General features: G+C 42.8%; 1 long non-coding RNA gene across 2 annotated transcripts in view; it reads right to left on the bottom strand.

Annotated features, from left to right (window-relative positions):
- Nucleotides 1-11,317: 11,317 nt before the first annotated feature.
- LOC120946915 overlaps nt 11,318-18,649 on the bottom strand; it is a 35,945-nt gene continuing 28,613 nt past the window's right edge. For both annotated transcript variants that reach the window (XR_005750799.1, XR_005750798.1), the window contains exons 2-4: nt 17,215-17,282; nt 14,343-14,493; nt 11,318-11,852 (exon numbers count right to left, since the gene is read on the bottom strand). This is a non-coding gene — a long non-coding RNA (uncharacterized LOC120946915). The remainder of the gene's footprint in view (nt 11,853-14,342; nt 14,494-17,214; nt 17,283-18,649) is intronic.

Here is an 18,649-nt window from a genome sequence, read left to right as displayed (position 1 = left end):
ATAAATGTTACTGCTTTAATACTACACTTAGAGAGGCACCCCCTTGTTTCTTTTAGATCTTAAATTGGGTCATCAGGAACATAACATCATGCCCAAAAATCACTTCAAAACTGTTGCTAGCAATTCCTATCTCCATATAAGACCCCGAAATCCCTCCTTTGCATTTAAAAGTATTCAAAACACCAAGTGTGGCTGTTTTAGATGCTGTTGTTTTTTTAAATATGGCACCTTTAAGCCTCCTGTAAACCAGAAGTGATCCGAGACCCGATCAAAGCTGATTCTGGCTTCGTTCGGGTCTCCGACTAGCCAGCGCATGCGCCGTCTGGTCGCTCGGGCCTCCCGATGGGACAGGAGAAACGTGTTGCGCTGCGCTCTCCGAGTGGACAGGCAATCTTCTGGGATCTGTGACGTGTCCCAGAAGATTGCAGTGAGGGAGGGGCCGCCTAGGGGGAAAAGGAGGAGTCACCTAGGCGGCCTGAAGTCGGAAGCAGGAAGTGGGACAGGAATTCCCACTCAACACTAGGCACCCACTCCCCCCCCTCCAAAAAAAAAATACATGCCAAATGTGGCATGTAAGGGGCGAGGATTTCTTAAAGTGAAAGTTACACTTTTGGGTGGAACTCTGCTTTAAGTACCATATTTTGTCACCATTCCACGAGCGTGCGCAACTTTAAAGCATGACATTTTAGGTATCTATGTAATTGGCATAACATCACATTTCACATTATACAAAAAAAATGGAGTAACTATTGTGTTTTTTTTATTATTTACTAAAGTGTAATTTTCCCCCCAAAAATTGCGTTTGCAAAACCTCTGCGCAAATGTCGTGCGACATAACAAATTGCAATAATTTTAATCCCTAGGGTCTCTGCTAAAGAAAAAAAAATAATAATGTAGGTTTGGGGGGTATAAGTAATTTTCTAGCAAAAAGTGCCAGAAAAAGCCTGATCGGCAAAAAGGTAAAAAATATTTGATTTAAAAAAAATAAAAAAAATAAAAGTACTTTAGAAAACTAAAAGGTAATCCAGCCAAGGTTTATAAAGTCATCAAAAATATTGTCAAAATTAGCCTAATGCTTCTAAACATGGTTTGGACAACTGGGCTTCAATGGTGTGTGGTCATGAAGGGGTAAACATAGACAATGCCTATTGGGACAAATGCCATCTAAATATTGCACAAGGCTGGCAAATGCATAACATATCCTCTGTGCGTTATTGTGTGCAGAACCTCCTTCCTTATTGCACCACACCAGAATTCTGGGAGCATAGCCTAAGGCAGAGACTGTTCTCGGGGTTAGAGAAGGAAGACGTGAGGAATGGTAATGGCCTGAGAATAATTCCTCAACCAACATCTGCCAAATGACGGTACAATTTGTGATTCTTGGGCAACCATTAAATGAACCCACATGGGGAAGAAGAGGGCGAAATTGAGACTTTGCAATGCCAAAAGGGATGAAGACAGTTTATCCAACAAAAATGTAGACTACAATTACAATATTTTATTGAGTTCAAAGTTAAAAAGCTCTTTGGTAAAGACACCTTAATTAATGTATCATGATATTATGCTTGTATGTTTTTTTTTTTTTTTTAATCAGATATATTGATTAATGTATACATTGCAGAGATCCTTTCTGCTTTCATCCTTTTCCCCAAAAAATTGTGTTTGCAAAACCGCTGCACAAATATCGTGTGACATAACAAAGTGCAATGATTTTATTCCCTAGGGTCGCTTAAAAAAAAAAAAAAAAATGTTCATACTGTTTGGGGGTTATAAGTAATTTTCTAGCAAAAAATACTGATTTAAACTTGTAAACAAAAAGTGGCAGAAAAAGCCCGGTCGGCAGGTGGATAAAAAATATGTATCTTTTTTATTATACCAAGTACAAGCATAATGGGCTAGTATCGCATACTATATGCAGGCTTGAAAAAGGTGCTCGAGGTGATCATCATTCATCACTGCACATGCGCCGAAAAGCGTTGCATCGCGGTCCATGACGTCATCCCGCCTCCCGCTGCACTCCAGCATCCATCACTGTTTGCGTTCCAGACCTCGTTCTGGTTGCCGCCCGAAAACCGGAGGTAACCTGGTGAACAGGACACCGGCTCCCTTTCACACGGCAGAGACTATCCTGTGAGACAGCTGATCCGAGCGGAGAGGGACACCTTATTTGACTCCTCTATGCGTTATAAAGATACCTCTAAGTGAGTGTTTAGATACATTTGTTCATTAAAACTATACAGTTAACCCAAGTGGCGCCCTCTCTCTGTTTTTCCTCTTTTTACATGTTTTGGAGTACTGCTTCAGCTCCGCTTGCAAGGCAGTCCTGGGTTTAAAACGGTCACCTCACATCAGAGCTAATAGCTCAAAGCACTTATATGGACAAATGTTTACATTTTATGATATGATGATGCGCCACTACCGTTTTTTTTTTAGTATGCATCGCATACCAGGAGATTATACGTCACTTACCTGCAAACAAAGCCCAGTGTCTCCGCTGGTGGCCGCATCCATCTTCTGCCCTCTTCCTTCTGAGCACGGAGGTCCATTTCTTCACAGCGCATGCATCGATGACATCATCAGCACAGTGTACAGGAAATATCTCCTAAACGGCGCATGTTTAGGAGATATTTCCACTACATATAGGTAAAACTTACAAATGTAGGGGTAAACGAATGTGGAAAGGGTCACAGGGTTACATTTGCATTCTTACAACATAGACAATACCAAAAAAAAAAAAAAATCCAAAAGGAAAACACTGCGCTAGATATAAATGTGAGTAATAAACACCATGAATCTATATATATAAAACTCAACGTGTGTGTGTGTGTGTATGTATGTATGTGTGTATGTATGTTCCAGCATCATGTCCAAACGGCTAAAGATATTAACATGAAACTTGGCACACATGTTCCTTCTATGTCAGCAACAAACATAGGATAGGTGGTTTAACCCTTACCCACCCCCATTTGCCATGGTCGGGGTTTTTCTTTAAAGTCCCATTCAACTCTATGGGAAATACATGTTACTTCATAACTTCCAAACGGCTGTAGATATTTCGATAACACTTGGTCACATGTTACTTATATGTCCACTTAAACTATAGGATAGTTAATTTATCCCTTAACTACCCCCATTTGTGAGGGTCGGGGTTTTTGTTTAAAGTCCCATGCAAATCAATGGGAAATGTATGTTCCCACATAACTTCTGTACGTCTGGAGATATTTCAATAATACCTGGTACACATATTACTTATATGCCAAATAAAAATATATGACAGTTAAATTAACCCTTACCTACACCCTTATATAAAAGATGGGTATATTTATATTACTATGATTTTCCTCCCCAAAAGGTTAAGATAGGAAGACCGGGAAACGCCGGGTATTCAGCTAGTTTATGATAAATTAAATAATTAGCTGCCAGTACCAAAAATTTGTGATACAAAAAAATTCAAAAACGTGTAATAAACAGTACAGCGCTCGAAAAAAAGTGAAGAAAATATAAAATGAATTGATCTTAAATCTAACCGTAATGACAAGTGAATGCTGAGAATAAATTCTCACAGTAATAAATTCTTGTGAAAAAAACAGTATAAGTGACACCAAGAAACATATGTGAAAAAAGAGAGTGTGTACGCAAAGAAAGCTTGACAAGATTCTCGACAAGCCTGACAAGGAACTCGTCGAGGAAAACGATGTTTCTTTTACGACGAGTTTCTCGGTCGTGTGTACGAGGCCTGACACCTGGAGAAGAACCAACATAACAGATGATACCACCCCAGATATTCCATAGAGGGTCCTGAGGGAGACCTAAAATGCCCACGTTTGCTGAGACCGCTGTAACGGTGGTCATACAGTTAGGGTAAGGAGACTACATTACCACTTCTGGGTGCCTTCCTGGTGAAAGAAGTTTGCTCTATTTTTCAACCTTTCTTTTGGGCGCTTACCTGGATTAACCCCATATGGACTGATTTTTTCCATGTTCCTTTATCCATTCAATGTAGTGGGACTCTCTTTTTTCACATATGTTTCTTGGTGTCACTTATACTGTTTTTTCACAAGGATTTATTACTGTGAGAATTTATTCTCAGCATTCACTTGTCATTACGGTTAGATTTAAGATCAATTCATTTTAGATTTTCTTCACTTTTTTTTTTGAGCGCTGTACTGTTTATTACACAACGTAGACAATGCCTATTGGGACAAATGTAATTTTAATATTGCACAAGGCTGACAAGTGGACAATATATCCTCTGTGCGTTATTGTGTACAGAACCTCCTTCCTTATTGCTCCACACCAGAATACTGGGAGCATAGCCTAATGCAGAGACGGTTCTCTGGGTTAGAGAAGGAAGACATGAGGAATGGCAATTATACATTTCCTCATTTGATTATTAAACCAACCAACATCTGCCAAATGACGGTACAATTTGGGATTCTTTGGCAACCATTAAATTAACCCACATGGGGAAGAAGAGGGCGAAATTGAGACTTTGCAATGCCAAAAGGCATAAAGACAGTTTATCCAACCAAAAAGTAGACTAAAAGTACAATATTTTATTGAGTTTAAAGTTGAAAAGCCCATAGTAAAGGCAGCATAATTTATGTATCACAAGATATTATGATTGCATGTTTATCATTAGATATACTGATTTATGTCTACATTGCAGAGATCTTTTCAGCTGTGTATTGGACGCCTACCCCCTGAAGAAAACAAACCGTAGAAACACATTGGGGTTCTATGCATCTGTTCATATTGTACATTTTATACAGCATCTCATAAAAGTGAGTACACCCCTCACAAATATTTTATTATATCTTTATATGTGACAACACTGAAGAAATGACACTTTGCTACAATGTAAAGTAGTGAGTGTACAGCTTGTATGACCGTGTAAATTTGCTGTCCCCTCAAAATAACTCAACACACAGCCATTAAAGTGTAAACCGCTGGCAACAAAATTGAGTACACCCCTGAATAAAAAAAAATGTCCACATTAGGCCCAAAGTGTCAATATTTTGTGTGGCCACCATTATTTTCCAGCACTGCCTTACCCTCTTGGGCATGGAGTTCACCAGAGCTTCACAGGTTGCCACCGGAGTCCTCTTCCACTCCTCCATGACAACATCACAGAGCTGATGGATGTTGGGGACCTTGCGCTCCTCCACCTTCCATTTGAGGAGCCCCATAGATGCTCAATAGGGTTTAGGTCTGGAGACATGCTTGGCCAGTCCATCATCTTTACCCTCAGCTTCTTTAGAAAGACAGTGGTCATCTTGGAGGTGTGTTTGTTTTTTGTTTTGCCAATAAAAATTGTATTAATCATTTTTTAAACAAAGGCAAAGACTTTACAACATAGAAAAACAAACACATTCTTACATTAACCCTCATACAACAACATACACATGGTCTCCTTATAATCCCTTATATACGCTAATCTATGCTAATCTATGGTTGCTCTTATCCAAAAGTGCATGGTGCTTCCTCCTAACCTCTTCTGCCCTTCTTGGAGGTGTGTTTGGAGTAGTTATGTTGGAATACTGCCCTGCGGCCCAGCCTCTAAAAGAAAGGGGATCATGTTCTGCTTCAGTATGTCATATTGGCATTCAAGGTTCCCTCAATAAACTGTAGCTCCCCACTCATCCAGCCCCAGACCATGACTAGGGTTGCCACCTCATCCCTTTAAAACAGAACACATATGAATTACACAGGTTCTGTGGCTAATTAAGGTGGTAATTAGACTCATTTGGTGCCTTGCCTGCATTAACTCAGCCACAGAACCTGTGTAATTCATATGTGTTCTGTTTTAAAGGGATGAGGTGGCAACCCTAACCATGACACTCCCACTACCATGCTTGACTGAAGGCAAGACACTTGTCCTTGTACTCCTCACCTGGTTGCCGCCACACACGCTTGACACCATCTGAACCAATTACGTTTATCTTGGTCTCGTCAGACCACGGGACATGATTCCAGTAATTCATGTCCTTAGTCTGCTTGTCTTCAGCAAACTGTTGACTTTCTTGTGCATCATCTTTAGAAGAGGCTTCCTTCTGGGATGACAGCCATGCAGACCAATTTTATGCAGTGTGTGGCATATGGTCTGAGCACCGACAGGCTGAACCCCCCCCCTCTGCACCAATCATACATCTATTTTGCAAAGACAACCTCTGGATATGATACTGAGCATGTGCACTCAGCTTCTTTGGTCAACCATGGTGAGGCCTGTTCCAAGTGGAACCTGTCCTGTTAAACCGCTGTATGGTCTTGGCCACCATGCTGCAGCTCAGTTTCAGGGTCTTGGCAGTCTTCTTATAGCCTAGGCCATCTTTATGTAGAGCAAAAAAAATAATTAAGATCCTCAGAGAGTTCTTTACCATGAGGTGCCATGTTAAACTTCCAGTGACCAGTAAGAGAGTGAGAGCGATAACACCAAATCTAAACACACCTGCTCCCTATTCAAACCTAAGACCTTGTAACACTAATGGGACACAAGACACCAGGGAGGGAAAATGGCCAATTGGCCCCAATATGGACATTTTCACTTAGGGGATGTACTCACTTTTGTTGCCAGCGGTTTAGGCATTAATGGCTGTGTGTTGAGTTATTTTGAGGGGACAACAAATTTACACTGTTATACAAGCTGTACACTCACTACTTTACATACATTTTTTATTGGTTTTAACTAATGCACCTTCTAATCATGAGATACAATAACCTCTTATGGACCACCCACACAGATATACTGCGGCAGGGCAGCTCTCCTGTGCTAAATCATGTACGCAATTTCATGGTCTGGGGAACACGCGCGCTCCGCCATCGACTCGCTCCCGTTGTGATTGGACATAGCGGGAGCGAATCAGTTGGTCCAGTGACCTCGATGTCCGCCAGGACGTGCCAATCATTCTCAGGAGAGGCAGAACGCCGGTCTGCCTATGTAAACAAGGCAGACCGCCCTTCTGCGAGAGGGGAAGATAAAGATCATGTGTTCCTGTCAAGCAGAAACACGGATCTCTGTCTTCCCCCAGTCAAAGCATGCACACACCCCACAGAGTTGCAAAGCACCCCCTAGAAGGCACAGGTAACCCTTTGATTGTCCCTGATGTTAACCCCTACCCTGTCAGTGTCATTAGTACAGGGACAGTGCATTTTTTTTTATCACTGATCACTGTATTAGTGTCACTGTTGGGTCAACCGCAATGTTGCAGTCCCCCTAAAAATTGCAAATCGCTGCCATTACTAGTAAAATAAATAAATAAACTCCATTAATATATCCATTAGTTCGTAGACTCTATAACTTTTGCGCAAACCAATCAACATACACTTTAGATCTTTTACTTGTTTTTTTATTGGATATGTTTTATAGCATAAAATAAAAAATAATAAATTAAATTTTCAGTAGTTTTTGGTTTATAGCACAAAAAATAAAAACCGCAGGCGGTGATAAAATACCACCCAAAGAAAGACTTCCATATTCGAGGTCCCAGACTAAGGCAGTAGAAATCTCTCTCACCCCACCTGGGATTTAAAGCCCAACATGTAGACATTTATTTTCTTTTTGGGTTTTGAGTAGAGTAGGAAAGATTTAAAAATGCAAGTTTTTATTGCTGTGAGAGACATTGAGGGTTTTCCCTCACTGTGTTCTAGCCTTCCCAACTCAGCTCAGTTCCTTCAATAAGCCATCTGATGCCAAGACTAGATTATGCAGGAGGGTGCCTATTCCCAGTGTGCTCATGCGATTTAGCATGCTTGTCAATACGCAATTGGCTAAAAATGTTGTTGTACGTTTCCGCATGCCATCTTCTGAAGCCATTCTGATTGGTTTTATAGATGAAAAGAACTTTGATATAGTCGTTCCCTCTATTTGGACATAATTTTCCTGCTATAGCTCTTCAATTTGTGATTGAGCGGGCAAGTTTGTATTTGTTCCCAAGTAACAAGATTTTTCATCAAAACCTTCTGTGCTTCATTACCACAGGTACCCTGCTTTATTGTTAGACTGTTAGGCTTCATTTCCACTGACGTTTTTACAGCCACCTTTCTGAGCGTTTTTTACAGCTTAAAAACACCTGTCCATGTTATTCTATGGCATCATGCCCACATAGGCGTTTTTGAGCTGCAAATGGCATAGGCGTTTTTGAGCTGTAAAAAAAACAGGACCAGGGCGTTCTGAAGCTCCAGAGTAGAGCTGTAAAAACGCCAGACGTTAAAAAACGCTCAAAAACGTGCGAAAACGATCAAAAACGCTACCGTTGCGTTTTTGAGCTCCAGCTCAAAATAAATAAATAAACAAACATGGACAGGCGTCCATGGAAATGAAGCCTTATTGGAAAAATAATATGGTCTGTTGAACCCCAAACTGAGTAGGGAAGTTATAGGAAGTGGTAATCCTCATTTCTTTAAAATTCTCAAGTCAGTGACAAATTTAATATCTTATGTCTGGCGTAGCCAGACAAGACACTTCATATAAACATTCCCCTAGTAAAACATAGATCAACCTAAAATACATCCAACTAGAAATGTGTTTTATTTCATTCCAAATTCTTCATTATTTGGAAATTTGTAGGCATCCGAATTACAAAATTAACGAATTTAAACAAATCTGAAATTTTGTCGGAATTTGAAAAAAGTCGATCAAATCTGAAAAATTTTATCAAATTCGATTTTTTTTTTTAAATAAAAGAAAATTACGGATTATGAAAAAACGATCAAATTCAAAAAACATTGACCGATTTCGAAAAAGCAAACTATAAATAACCATTTTCCAAAATTTAAATTTCGTATAGAAAGAAATTGAATTAGAATAGAAAAAGATTAGAATAGAAGAATAAACTAGAATAGAATAAAAAATATAATATTTTATTCCATTTTGTTCTATTGTTTTTCTAGTCTATTCTTTTCTACTATTTTCTATTCAAATCTTTTCTATTCGAATTCAAATTCATTCTATATGAAATTCGCACTTCTGAAATTTGAATTTTATATAGAATGAAATTTAATAGAAAAGAATAGCATAGAAAACAATAAAACAGAATAAAATATAATATACATTTATATATTTTTTCTATTTTGTTCTATTGTTTTTCTATGCTACTCTTTTCTATTCTAATATTTTCTATGCAAATTTGATAAGTTTCTGAAATTCAAATTTTGTATATTACATATTTTTTTCACATTACATTACTTACATCTCAATACATAAAACACATACAACATATATACAGTCTCAATCTACCTTCTTGCAATAAAATAAGTTAGCTGGTATAGATATTATTTATACTGGATGGTTAACCTATCTTTTATTAAAAAAAAAAAGACCCAGCCCTATGGGCCCCATATTCTATATCCATTAGTTAGGAGAGTCTATAAATAGGGGGAGAGGGTGAGAAGAAAAAAAAAAGACGGGGGGGGGGGGGGGAAGTATAGTCCACCCACTCTCTCCCTCATGTGTTATATATAGGTATACCCAAGTAATACCCTCCACAGTGAAAGAGCATTGTGATTAATATCTATTAATAAGACAATATAAGTGTATTGGTTCACTGAAACTTAACTACATTTCTAAACTGTGTAGAATCAAAGAAAATAAGTTCATCACAAGTGTCCTTGTTAATATATACAGTGCCTTGCGAAAGTATTCGGCCCCCTTGAACTTTGCAACCTTTTGCCACATTTCAGGCTTCATACATAAAGATATAAAACTGTAGTTTTTTTTTTTTTGAAGAATCAACAAGTGGGACACAATCATGAAGTGGAGCGAAATTTATTGAATATTTCAAACTTTTTTTAACAAATAAAAAAATAAAAAATTGGGCGTGCAAAATTATTCAGCCCCCTTCAGTGCAGCAAAGTCTCTCCAGAAGTTCAGTGAGGATCTCTGAATGATCCAATGTTGACCTAAATGACCAATGATGATAAATAGAATCCACCTGTGTGTAATCAAGTCTCCGTATAAATGCACCTGCACTGTGATAGTCTCAGAGGTCCGTTTAAAGTGCAGAGAGCATCATGAAGAACAAGGAACACACCAGGCAGAGATACTGTTGTGGAGAAGTTTAAAGCCGGATTTGGATACAAAAAGATTTCCCAAGCTTTAAACATCCCAAGGAGCACTGTGCAAGCAATAATATTGAAATGGAAGGAGTATCAGACCACTGCAAATCTACGAAGACCTGGCCATCCCTCTAAACTTTCAGCTCATACAAGGAGAAGACTGATCAGAGATGCAGCCAAGAGGCCCATGATCACTCTGGATGAACTGCAGAGATCTACAGCTGAGGCGAATTGCGGCGACAAATAGCGGCGTTTTGTACCACGATTTTGTCGCCGCGATTGTCCGCCTAGATGTGCCCCTAGATTGTCCCCCTATGGAGATGGTTCCCATTTCCTATGCCGAACGCCGAAAGCCGCCTGAAAAAAAGGTCCGGGACTTTTTTTTCAGGCGTACGGCGTTTGGCGTGGAGATGTGAACCATCTCCATAGAGGGCAATGTTAAATCATCCCTCTGGCGTGTCGGGGCGGCAGCGGGCGTCACACTACAGGCGACAAAACGCCTAGGTGTGAATGGGCTCTAAGCCCCCGTTCACACCTAGGCGTATATACGCCTGTAGTGCGACGCCGCAGCCGCCCCTGAGACGCCAGAGGGATGATTTAGCATGCACCTCTATGGAGATGGTTCACATCTCCACGCCGAACGCCGTACGCCTGCCGCCTGAAAAAAAGTCCCACAGACAATTTCTTTCACCGCTCCAGGTGAGTCTCGTAGATCATCAAGGGTAGTTTGAACCACCAGGGTGCCGGCAATGCTGATTGTAGCAAAAACGAAAAAAACTCTGGACAGCCGCACTCCAAAATGACTTAAAATAAAGTTGGTCTTTTAATGTAAAAAGTACATACAGGCACTGCAAACAACAGATACAGATTGGCCGACGCGTTTCACGCTGCAATTCAGCGCTTAGTCATGGCTAAGCGCTGAATTGCAGCGTGAAACGCGTCGGCCAATCTGTATCTGTTGTTTGCAGTGCCTGTATGTACTTTTTACATTAAAAGACCAACTTTATTTTAAGTCATTTTGGAGTGCGGCTGTCCAGAGTTTTTTTCGTTTTTGCTGAAAAAAAGTCCCGGACCTTTTTTTCAGGCGGCTTTCGGCGTTCGGTATAGGAGATGTGAACCATCTCCATAGAGGGGGTGAAGGCTGCATTCACAATCGCGGCGTTTTGTCGCCGCGAATCGCGGTACAAAATGCTGCTATTTGTCGCCGCTATTCGCGGGACAAAACGCCGCGATTTTGTACGCCGAGGTGTAAATGGGGACTAAATGCTAACCTCAGAGCTATAGCACGGATAGCTTACAGTACCAAGGGTGTATCTTCAAGGGTGCAGCCGCACTAGTTTAGGTTGAAAGGGGAAGGCTCCTCATCAAGTGTTCAAAAAACGCATGTAAAAAATATATAACGGAGAAATGGCATAATCATTGAGGCTGTGGATAGTGGACCTATCTCCACAAACACAGAGTTCGTATCCTGATCTTGCGAGTATGTTGGAAGGTCACTGGATGGTATGGAAACGCTCACTTCCTCCAAATCTTCCACCTCCTGACTTGTCCCGTCTTGTCTCAGAGGGTATATGGTGGCAGCAAAAAGAGGGGGGCCCATAGTGTAGTACCGTATAAAATGTATTGAACAATGCGGTAACATAAAGTAGAAAAACTCACATTTAAAATCTGAACAGCAGTCAAATAGCCTACGAGCAGCGAGCTCGTCTCACCGCCGTCGTTCTGTGTCAGTTCATTTATATGGGGGAATAGGCGCCATGAGTAACTACGCAAACTAGAAGGGTTCGAATATTGGTGTTCTAAAGGAATACAATATATTTCGCAGTTATTTTCCAAAATTATACAGACCTTTCAGTAGATATAGGAGGCATATAAACTGCTGCATAATAATTTTTATAAATACTTGCAACTACGACATGCGGTTTACTGTCAGTTTAAAGGAAGAGGCCGAATATAAGACTAATGCCATCTCTATTGGACTGCGTCCAATCATGGCTCTGTGAAGCTTTCATTGTTTCAGCCAATCAGGGCTTTCAAGGCACTGTGCAATGGTGCAGTGCATCGTGATCGTTCGGCAGGCCAAACTACCCTATAATTTGGTTGTTTAGAGAACGTTCAAACCGACAAAATTCAGCCCAAACTTGGGACGCCTGCCTTTAGACGTACATGAACTTTAATGGCATCCCAGTCTTAGTCCATAGGGCTCAATACCGAGTTGATCCAACCTTTGCAGCTATAACCACTTGAACTCTTCTGGGAAGGCTATCCACAAGGTTTAGGAGTGCGTCTATGGGGAATGTTTGACCGTTCTTCTAAAAGAGCATTTGTGAGGTCAGGCACTGATGGACGAGCGGTCTCTGCTCCAATTAATCCCAAAGGTGTTCCATTAGGTTCAGGTCAGGACACTGTGCAGGCCAGTCAAGTTCCTCCACCCCAAACTTGCTTATCCATGTGTTTATGGACCTTGCTTTGTGCACTGGTGCGCAGTCATGTTGGAACAGGAAGGGGCCGTCCCCAAACTGTTCCCACAAAGTTGGGAGCATGAAATTGTCCAAAATATCTTGGTATGCCGACGCCTTAAGAGTTCCCTTCACTGAAACCAAGCCCAACCCCTGAAAGACAACCCCACGCCATAATCCCCCCTCCACCAAATGATTTGAACCAGTGCATAAAGCAAGGTCCAAAAAGACATGGATGAGAGAGTTTGGGGTGGAGGAACTTGACCAGCCTGGAATCCCAATGCTTTTGGTAGTTATAGGGCATGCCTCACTTTCACACAAAGCACAGATAACAGATTCAGTCAGTTTCCGTTTCAGTCGATACAGAAAAGTCAAAGCAAGTTCTGAAATGCATTGCTGTTAAAGAGGAAGTGAACCTCAAAAAAAAAAAAAAAAACACCCCTGCAAGACAAAGGCATAATGCTATGCATACTAGCTCATTATGAATTGCTTACCCGAGAACAAAGCCCACGCAGCAGTCCTGACACCTCTCCCATCGCCACCATGATACCCGGACTGACTTCCGGGTATCGCTGCTCCGGTGGCATGATCGCCATCACTAGCGGCACGCCCAGTGCACCTGTGCCGTTGTCTACGGCGCACATGCGCCATAGACATCGGTGCCGTCTTTCTTGCAAATATAACAGTGTGGGTTAAGGAGATATTTCTTGGACCTACAGGTAAGCCTTAATCTAGGCTTACCTGTAGGCAAAGTGGTCTGTAAGGGTTTACAACCACTTTAACCACTTCCCGACGGCCGTGCGACTATATGCGGCCGCAGGGTGGTTCTAGTTCTCTGGGGCGCCGTCATTTGACGTCCGCCCCTTTCCGCGCTCCCGAGCACGCAGCGGGGAACTGCCGTGCTGGCCGTGTCCCTTGGACACAGCCAATCACAGATCGCCGTGAACGGCCAATCGGAGTGGCCGTTTGCTAGGCGATCTGTGCGGCCAATGAGAGATGATCTCATATGTTTACATACGAGATCATTTCTCATTGCCGGCTCTCACAGACAGCGGTGCTGTCAGGGAGAGAGGAGACCGATCTGTGTCTCTTGTACATAGAGACACAGATCGGTCACCTCCCCCAGTCACCCCCCTTCCCCCACAGTTAGAACACTAATATTAGGGTACACATTTAACCCCTTCCTCACCCCCTAGTGTTAACCCCTTCCCTGCCAGTCACATTTATACAGTAATTCGTGCATATTTATAGCACTGATTGCAATATAAATGGTGCCAAAAATTTGTCAAAAGTGTCCGATGTGTCCGCCATAATGTCGCAGTCACAATAAAAATCGCAGATCGCCGCCATTACTAGTAAAAAAAAAAAATAATAAAAAATAATAATTCTGTCCCTTATTTTGTAGGCGCTATAACTTTTGCGCAAACCAGTCGCTTATTGCGATTTTTTTTTTTTTTTTACTAAAAATATGTAAAATACGTATCGGCCTAGACTGAGGATAAAAACAAAAAAAAAATAAAAATTTAGCTATTTATTATAGCAACAAGTAAAAAAAATTTTTTTTTTTCAAAATTGTTGCTCTATTTTTGTTTAAAGTGCAAAAAATAAAAACCGCAGAGGTGATCAAATACCACCAAAAGAAAGCTCTATTTGTGGGGAAAAAAGGGTGTCAATTTTGTTTGGGAGCCACGTCGCACGACCGCGCAATTGTCAGTTAAAGCGACGCAGTGCCGAATCGCAAAAAATGCTCTGGGCAGGAAGGGGGTTTAAGTGCCCAGTAAGGAAGTGGTTAAAGAACTTTTGCATATTGGTGGAAAATGTTTGTCTGACCTGGAATGTGAACAAGCTTCCTTGGGGTCTAAAGCAGCCATTTTCTAGCCTCTGCGTGTTCTCCAACCAGATGAGACTCTGCTGCTGTCTGGTTTCATCAATCGGAATGTATTTCTTGGCTTGCTCAAATGTCTTAAAGGTGTACGTCAGCCTGCAAAAAGCACAAGATGAGTGTTAGGTGGAAAAACCAACTGATTAAAACATTTTTTTTTGCAATTGAAAAGTACTCTGCTCCAGTGGCGTCACTAGGGTTGGTGTCACCTGGTGCGGTAAAATATGGTGTCCCCCCCAATAAAAAATTTCAAATATGTTTTACCCTACTGTTTGCTCTCCGTTCTCCTTTCTTCCCCTTTTCTCTCTCTCCCTATCCATCTTTCTTGTTCGTTCTATCCCTTCTTCTTTCTCTCCATTTTTCTTTGTCCCCTCCCCCCACCTCTCTTCCTCCAGGACCGGAATTCACATCTCAGGAGCCTATAGGGCAGGGGCGTACCTAGAGCATTTGGCACCCGGGGCGGATCCAATATCTGGCACCCCCCCCCCCCCCACGTTAAAATGTAAAAACACCCCACTGTGCCCCCTGCATACCTCTGCATCCTTCAATATCTCTTTGTTACTACTGTGTACCCCTCTCCACAACTACACCTCTGGACCCCTTTACATTACACAGCACCCTGCATCACTGGACACCTTTACATTATACAGCACCCTGCATCTCTGGACCCCTTTACAATACACAGCCCCCTGCATCACTGGACCCCTTTACATTACACAGCCCCCTGCATCACTGGACCCCTTTACATTACACAGCCCCCTTCACCTCTGGACCCCTTTACATTACACAGCCCCCTGCATCACTGGACCCCTTTACACTACACAGCCCCCTGCATCACTGGACCCCTTTACATTACACAGCACCCTGCACCTCTGGACCCCTTTACATTACACAGCCCCCTGCATCACTGGACCCCTTTACACTACACAGCCCCCTGCATCACTGGACCCCTTTACATTACACAGCACCCTGCACCTCTGGACCCCTTTACATTACACAGCCCCCTGCATCACTGGACCCCTTTACATTACACAGCACCCTGCACCTCTGGACCCCTTTACATCTCATAGCCCCCTGCACCTCTGGACCCCTTTACATTACACAGCACCCTGCACCTCTGGACCCCTTTACATTACACAGCCCCCTGCATCACTGGACCCCTTTACACTACACAGCCCCCTGCATCACTGGACCCCTTTACATTACACAGCACCCTGCACCTCTGGACCCCTTTACATTACACAGCACCCTGCATCACTGGACCCCTTTATAACTCACAGCCCCCTTCACCTCTGGACCTCTTTACATTACACAGCCCCCTGCACCACTGGACCCCTTTACATTACACAGCACCCTGCACCTCTGGACCCCTTTACATCTCATAGCCCCCTGCACCTCTGGACCTCTTTACATTACAAAGCACCCTGCATCACTGGACCCCTTTAAAATTACACAGTACCCTGCATCACTGGACCCCTTTAAAATTACACAGCACCCTGCATCACTGGACCCCTTTACATCTCACAGCCCCCTTCACATTACACAGCACCCTGCACCTCTGGACCCCTTTACATTACACAGCACTCTGCACCTCTGGACCTCTTTACATTACACAGCACCCTGCATCGCTGCACCCCTTTTACATTACACAGCTGCCTGCACCTCTGCACCCCTTTACATCGCATAGCCCTCTGCACCTCTGGACCCTTTTACACTACACAGCCCTCTGCACCCCTTTACATTACACAGCACCCTGCATCACTGGACCCCTTTACATTACACAGCACCCTGCATCACTGGCCCCCTTTACATCTCATAGCCCCCTGCACCTCTGGACCCTTTTACATTACACAGCACCCTGCATCACTGCACCCCTTTTACATTACACAGCCACCTGCACCTCTGGACCCCTGCATGTTACACAGACCCCCTTCAGTGCAGACACCCCCTCAGTGCAGACACCCCCCCCTTAGTGCAACCCCCCCTCAGTGCAAACCCCCCCCTCAGTGCAACCCCCCAGTGCAAAGACCCCCAGTGCAAACCCCCCCTTAGTACAACCCCCCCCCCAGTGCAAACCCCGCTTAGTTAAAACCCCCTCAGTGCAACCCCCCCTCAGTGCAAACACCCCCCCTTCCCATTCAGTACCTTAGATCATCGCAGGCAGCACCACGGCACATGGACAGAAGGTGATGGATGGTGCTGCAATGTCACCCCGCAACCCCCCCTCCTCTTGTACCGCGGCGCTCGGTGCTCCGATTCCGCGGCGCTCATCGCTGCAGTCGCGGGGGGAGAGCCGCCCCCCCCCCACATGTCAACTAAAAAAAATAAATAAAAAAAAAAAACATTTTTTAAATCGGGATGGTGTCACCCCTCTAGTGGGTGTCACCCGGTGCGGACCGCACCCCCCTAGCAACGCCTCTGCTCCTCCCCCCATGTGCTCATAATTTTGAGTAGAAAGGCATGTCCCTTACCACCATGCTTCACAGAAGGACCCTCATTCTCTATGTGAAAGGAATGGTCTTTCTTCAGAGATCAGACACACCCCTTGATGAGTCAGAGCCGGTTGAGCTCTAGCTCAGTAAGGGGCGTGTTGGACCTCAGCAGAGAGAACACTGCTTCTACACAGAGCAAGGATCCTCCTTGGCAGCATGGGGACAAGCTTTTCTACTCAGGATGTGGCCACTTGAACTTTAAAAACACTTTGTGCACTTTGTTTTGATGCACTTGGAATATTTTTAGCAGGTGTAAACCTGAAAGCAGTTGGGCTTTATATTGCTGCATCTCACGTAGGTTTTAGGTGTAACAGATAAGTCATCTTACCATGAATTGGATTGTGGGGAACACTTTATAAGCTGCTCCACTGGCAAATCCTAGTTGGCGATAATATCCTAAATAGATCAGAGATACAAGTTAAGTAAAAACCATAACATTGGGCACCTTACGAGTGTGTGTGTGTGTGTAACAGATTCTAAAAAGGTTATAATAAAATTGGACAAATTCTGTCACAGGTCTCAGCCACGGGTTCCAAACTAATTAGGAACCAGTCTACATAGTTGCCATGATCACCATGGTCATTACGCCGGATAGAGATACAGTACAGACCAAAAGTTTGGACACACCTTCTCATTCAAAGAGTTTTCTTTATTTTCATGACTATGACAATTGTAGATTCACACTGAAGGCATCACAACTATGAATGAACACATGTGGAATTATACATAACAAAAAAGTGTGAAACAACAGAAAATATATTTCATATTCTAGGTTCTTCAAAGTAGCCACATTTTGCTTTGATTACTGCTTGGCACACTCTGGGCATTCTCTTGATGAGCTTCAAGAGGTAGTCACCTGGCGCAGCACCCCATCACTCTCCTTCTTGGTCCAATAGCCCTTCCCCCGCCTGGAGGTGTGTTTGGGGTCATTGTCCTGTTGAAAAATAAAATGATGGTCCAACTAAACGCAAACCGGATGGAATAGCATGCCGCTGCAAGATGCTGTGGTAGCCATGCTGGTTCAGTATGCCTTCAATTTTGAATAAACCCCCAACAGTGTCACCAGCAAAGCACCCCCACACCATCACACCTCCTCCTCCATGCTTCACGGTGGGAACCAGGCATGTAGAGTCCATCCGTTCACCTTTTCTGCGTCGCACAAAGACACGAGGGTTGGAACCAAAGATCTCAAGTTTGGACTCATCAGACCAAAGCACAGATTTCCACTGGTCTAATGTCCATTCCTTGTGTTCTTTAGCCCAAACAAGTCTCTTCTGCTTGTTGCCTTTCTTTAGCAGTGGTTTCCTAGCAGATATTCTACCATGAAGGCCTGATTCACACAGTCTCCTCTTAACAGTTCTAGAGATGTGTCTGCTGCAAAAGGTGGAAGAACCTAGAATATGAAATATATTTTCAGTTGTTTCACACTCTTTTGTTATGTATAATTCCACATGTGTTCATTCATAGTTGTGATGCCTTCAGTGTGAATCTACAATTTTCATAGTCATGAAAATAAAGAAAACTCTTTGAATGAGGTGTGTCTCCACTTTTGGTGTGTGTGTGTATGTAATATATATATATGTAGACCGATATGGGTTTTTCTCTGGCCGATGCCGATATTTGGAAATTGGGGCGGCCGATATGTGTTGCCGATTTTTGCGGCCGATATTTTTTTTTTTCCCTCATCTCCAAAAACCTAGGTTGGAGAGGAGATAATTGTTTAGGGTGGAGTGCAGCCTGTCAGTGCCACATCAGTGCAGCCC

This window comes from Rana temporaria, chromosome 8 (genome assembly GCF_905171775.1).
Source record: "Rana temporaria chromosome 8, aRanTem1.1, whole genome shotgun sequence".
Lineage (NCBI taxonomy): Eukaryota > Metazoa > Chordata > Amphibia > Anura > Ranidae > Rana > Rana temporaria.
The sequence above is the reverse complement of the archived record's forward strand: the minus strand, read 5'-3'. Positions and strand labels throughout refer to the sequence as shown.